Here is a 6,052-nt window from a genome sequence, read left to right on the forward strand (position 1 = left end):
GTAGTGTCCCAAATTTTCTGATCAAGGAGATTATGGGGCCAAAGAGGAAAGTGATCGATGATGTAGAGTGTGCGTAAGAAGAGTTACATGGAGAGAAAATATTCTCTTGGGCTTTCAGGGGGCACGCATTGGCCAAGCAATGGCTGTGACTCATCCACATGGCTGACACTGACAAAGGTCACTACAACCTGAGGTACAGGATCTCAGGATAAATCCTGAGGGGATTTCACTGACCTTATCAGATCCAAAAGCTACAATTCTTGTTGCATAGGTCTTTCTTTATCTTGGTCTTAACCATCCAGCAGAAAAGTATAAAAACAAAGTGAGCTGTAGGGGACTCAGGTCAACAATTTCTGACTCTGCCAGCCAAGCGGAAGACAGAATACTATTATGGACTACTGGACTCTTTTAGAATATTTTGTTGAGTTAACACACCTATAATATTCAAATAACAGAACTAAACAAAAAAAGGGATACAGATGAATGTGCATTTTGTATCTGTGTATTCAAAATGGTTAGGATAAATATATAGTTACATTCTCTTAATGAATAGAGGGATTTGTTCTAATAGTGTTTATAAATAGGATATCATGTCTGCATCTTGTACAGCAAATAACCACTAGGAAGAGAGTATGCAATGTGTTAATTATTGAAACTGTCCTACCAATTTGATTTGAAACTGTCTCATTGCTATTTGTTTCTCAATAAAATTATGGAAAAAAGTATAAAAAAAAAAACAAAAACAAAGCCACTGACATAAAACCCAACATTCTTGACAATCTATTTGTTTTACAATATTTCCTCATGCTGGAGCGAAAGGTATGAGAAACTTCTGCTAATTTGCGAGGTTCCCTTCAGCACGTGACAGAGAGGTATCTGGTACCTCTATGCAGATGCCCACAAGGATGCATCGTTCAGGTGTGCTGTGGGGTCCAATGACAGGAAGGGTGCAGTGTGTAGAACATGGATGTGGAAAACAATCTGATGTGAGCACTTAGGGCAAGGGGATATGAAAGGATGCATAAGGGACTAAGAGTGGTGGTTAAGAGTGGGAACTGTCATGCAGAATATGCTTTTTATCTATGATAATTCCTGAGAAGGTGAAAACACTGTGAGAAATTCTGGTGTTTGTTGGGTTGGTGAAGTAGCAGACTTGCAGACTGGCATATAATTAGATAGAAATTCTGACTAGCGTTCAGGCTAACAGTAAGGACTGAGTTCAGGTGGTAGAACCTACTGAAAAGCAGCACAGAGCTTATTAGACATAAGCCAGGCTGGTGTTCAGCCTTCTTGGTTTGGGTGTGAGGATACTACTGCAGTCTGAATGTGCCTCCAAAATCCATGTGTTGAAACTTAAACCTTAACGTGGTTGTATTAGGAGGCAGGCCTTTTGGGAAGTCTCGTGAATGAATTAATGCTTGTTAAAGGACTGGAGGGAACTACTATAGGTCCCATCCCCTTTTCTTCCTCTCTGCCCTCCACATGAGGACACTGTGCGAGGACATCCAGACGGCACCATCTGTGAGGTGTTAGCTTCACCCAACACTACCTGAATGTGGCTCAGTCTTGGACTTTCCAGCCTTCAGAGCCACAAGAAAGTAGATGTATGTGTTTTAGAAATTACCCAGTCTCAGGTATTTTGCTACAATAGCATAAATGGACTAAGGTATCTCACTAGAACAGGGATTGGATTGTAGTCATTACATTTCACTACATGCAAAAGTTGATTTTAAAATTTCATAGACAAAAACCCCCTGTTTAAGAGGCAAAGTTTGCTGAAATGTGCTACAGCTTTCTGCAGTCACACACCAAAAGCCTAGAAAAAGAGCTGCTAACTCCAGAACTACAATCAGGGTCTATGACAACTCTGATTTCAAACATGCTATTGATATTCCCTGAAGTACCACTTATATTTATTATTTAACCTTTATTTTTGATGCCCTAAATACAGCTGCTTTCTCTTATACTATTGTCATGAAATTTTCTTTGAAACAGAACATTTTTCCCTTTACCTCTTATTTTCTCTCACCTTTCTCATTGAGTCCTTTTTATTATTATTATTATTTTTTAAAGGCAGAAGGATTTTTTTTTTGTTCCGAATGCCTTCAGGGCAGGTTTGGCTGGATTGAGTTGTGGGGATTGAACCACAGCAACCTGTGCCTGACTGCTTTGTTGAAGCAGTCACTTAAAGAGCTGAGCTAAGGGGCAGGACCCTCCCCTTTTTTTTGAGGCAGGGTGTTGTTATGTAGTACAGATGGCCTTGAATTCACTGTGTAGCGCAGGCTGGCCTGGAAATTACAGCAATACTTCTGTCTCAGCCCCCCAAGTACTGGGATTATAGGTATGCACCACCACACTCTGCTTTTGTTGTTTCTTAAGAATATTCCTTTGGTACTTTGTCAGTCAGCTCTCAGAATTCTATCAGCAGTAAAGCTTCCTGGAGGGGTGTGGAAACTTGAGGTATAAGACTTTTCATGTTTCCAGCTACAGATGTCTTATAAACTAAGAAACTTTAAAATATAAGAATTCAAATTTCTCCTGAGGAATTTTCATATATGAGGCATGGGCTGTCAAGGGGATATTAAATGGTTGTCACTAAGAATAGCACATGTATTTTCCAGCTCCAAAAATTCTCAAAGCAAATATGTACATTTGATACCTGCAAATTTTGACTGTGCAAATATTGTCTCAGTAGAGGAATGAGCCCAGGTTGAACGCACTATTTTTTTTCTCAAGGGTTGGGTCTGTTATGACTCTGACTAAGGGTTATGTATTTTTTCCTTCCCAGCTGATGAATTTTCTAGAATGTTATAGTTTTCCTCCTTTGTCTTCAGAATATAAAACATCTTTATAAAATGCTAAGCAGGTTTTTTTTTTATTATCAAGGGCCTTACATTTGAAAGTTCATTTCATGTTGAAACTTTCAAGTTTCAATACTTAGTCTTATCTCTGTAACTTCTTTAATAACCCCAACTGATGATGCAACTTGAGAATCTCCAAGTCGTTTCATTTTTTTATTTTAAATATTTCCCATTTGGGGGTTTTGGAAAAATTGTTCTTTATGTAAGCAAAGAAGCTTGAATAACAGAATTTTAAAATGCTTTCAGAATTAGTTCTGAAGATAAATGAGAAAATGTACATTAATTCCTCAACTATAAATCAGTACACTTACATAAAATCATGCATTCTAAGGCAGAGTACAGTGTTAGTTGTTTTTGAGTATGATGTGCAGAGCAAAAGTCTCATGGTTGACCGTTTACATCAACAGTCACTATCAGGGAGCACTAAGACTCGACACTGGGGATTTCTGCCTTGTAGGTGGAGTGCAGGGAAATCAGTGGCTCAATATCATTTTCATAATAGGCCATAAAATCTTCTACAAAAAGCTGGTTGCATCATAAAACATTTTCAAACACATGATTTTAATCTATGCTGTACTGATTATTTTGGCATTGGATATGTATGCAGGCCTCCCTCTAGTTTATTGATACTTGCAGGAAACATCGTTCTGGAAACAGCTTGCCCACCCAGGCCCCACTGGCTGTAGTAGTGTCTTTAGTGGAGGCTTTAGAAATGGACTTCAGTCTTTGCCTAGTGGAAGCTGAAGCCCAGTAAAGGCTTTACCTGAGATTTGGGTTTCATTGTACATCTGCATCTCAGGGAGGGACACTGCCAGCAGTTGGTTCTATCCTGCTTTATGCTTTGAAAATGAATGTTGTCTTAAAGATCTTGGAACCAAACAGGTAGCAGTAATCCATTTGCATGAACTGGGCTTTTAATCAAATCTTAAATTCTTGCTTGAGTGGTATATAGACACAATGTCACACTGGGAATTGGCACTTGCCCTCGCTGATAAGCAGTGTGGGTCAAGCTTCAGTCATTTCATTCTTTAACTCCCTGGTTGGTTAGCCACGATGGTCATGGGAAGGTTTCACAGAGCTTGAAATTCTTGGCAGTAATTTAAAAAAAATCATTTACTGAATATTATTTTTGGAGTTAATGGGCGCTCTGGACATTCTGGAAGTTAAAGCTATGAACTATAGTGTTATTATTATCTTTATAAAAAAAAAAAAAATGAGGCCTCACCTATGTGATGGCCTTGTGTTGCCCCCTTATGGAGTTTTTGATATTTGCAGAATTTCTTCCTGAATGAGTTTTTTTTTTTTTTTTTTTTTTTTCCTGAAACAAATAAAATTCACTGCTTTAGCATTTCTCAGGAGAATGTGTGATCATCTTCATATATTACTTAAATTTGGTCAAATTTAAGGAAAATCTGATTGACAGTAAGGCCTCAGAAATTTTTTCTGTGCTAAGTTCTTACTACATTTTTATAACCCACTTTTTCATTCAATACTGACCAGTTTGAACACCTTACTTACTTATTATTTAGGTTTTGGTCTTTTTGAGATAGGGTTTCATTATGAAGTTCAGCCTTGAGCTCACTTTGGAGCTCAACTTGCAACAATCCTCCTGCCTCAGCCTCCCAAGTGCTGGGGTTATAGGCATGTGCCACGATGCCTGGTCATCAGTTTGCACACTTTAAAAAAAATGTATATAACAAAATTGGTGGTGGTCTGAGTATTTTATTAGACTTGGGGTATAAGACAGTGAGTTATCTTTTAATTTTTCTAGTCTGAGAAATGTTTAGGAATAAAATATTTGCGGAAATATTTTAAAAAATGGATGTGATTTTCAGCTTTGGGACTTGACGGTTACATAATTTCAGACAAGACTGTTACTTTTTTCGAATTTCACCATCATCCTCTGTAACACAGGGGAGAAGAGCTTTCTGAAGAAATTGTGGTGCAGAGAATAAGCTGAAAAGCAAAATTAGCCATGGTGGCTGTGGTCCTGATGACCCGGGAGCTGGTCTTCACTCTTGTACCACAACATGAAGAGATTGTACTGAAGGAGCTCTGACTGAGGTCTCGCCCATTCCTGCATCTCTGCTCTGGTGGGTGCAAGACACACAGAGGAGGAGCACGGTCGTGAGCAGAGTGGCCGCGGCCTCCCCCTGGACGGAACTTTCTTCTCCCTAACACGTGGGGGGAGCCGGAACTTCAGCAATAATTTGTTGGCAAGAGTTGCTGGTTCTGGTCAGTTTTTGAGTACTCACAGTTTCCCAGCAAAATTAGATGTTGTGGGAGCTGTTACCAGAACCTCTCCAGAGGGATGGAGCCGGTCTCTCCTCCGGAATGGACATAATGACTACCGATCCCAGAGGTGCTCACTCTCTGGCCCAGTACGCTAGGAGGGGCCAGTGGTGTACAGTGGAAGTGCTGAAGAGAGGCTTGGAAGGGGACCTAATAATTGTCTAAGATAGCCTGGAAGAAGTCACAGAAGGGAAGCACCCACTGTTTCAGAGGCTCAGCTTTACTATTAAGAAAGATGAACAAACGTAGACTTTAGTTCAAGGGGTGAGAACAGCCTTTATTAAGTCATTTTTGGCAATAAGGGCAAACTTTCTTCCAATCTGTGCAGAAATGATTCAGTGTTTTTTGTGTTATATTTTTAATTTTCCAATAATGTTTTATTGTGTATGCCTAAAAGTTATCTATAAAATAAGTAAGCTATTTACATTTTAAACTGATTTTATATTTTATAGCTCTATTGAGCTATAGTTGATATAAAAATTATACTTTAATGTATATATCTTGATGAAACTGAGTATTTTTGCATGTACTCATGATACCATCACCGTATTAAACAGAGAGAGAGAGAGAGAGAGAGAGAGAGAGAGAGAGAGAGAGAGAGAGAAAGACAGAGACAGAGAAAGACACACAGAGAGAGACACATAGAGAGACACAGAGAGAGACAGAGAGACAGAGAGATACAGAGAGACACAGAGACAGAGAGACAGAGGCAGACAGAGAGACAGAGACAGAGAAAGAGAGACAAAAAGAAACAGAAAGGCAGAGAGAGACAGAAACAGAGACAGAGACAGAGAGAGACAGAGACAGAAAGACAGACAGACAGAGAGACAGGGACAGAGACAGAAAGACGAGAGAGAGAGAGAGAGAGAGAGAGAGAGAGAGAGAGAGAGAGAGAGAGA

Source organism: Octodon degus, unplaced genomic scaffold, assembly GCF_000260255.1.
Source record: "Octodon degus isolate 3935 unplaced genomic scaffold, OctDeg1.0 scaffold00115, whole genome shotgun sequence".
Taxonomy (NCBI): domain Eukaryota; kingdom Metazoa; phylum Chordata; class Mammalia; order Rodentia; family Octodontidae; genus Octodon; species Octodon degus.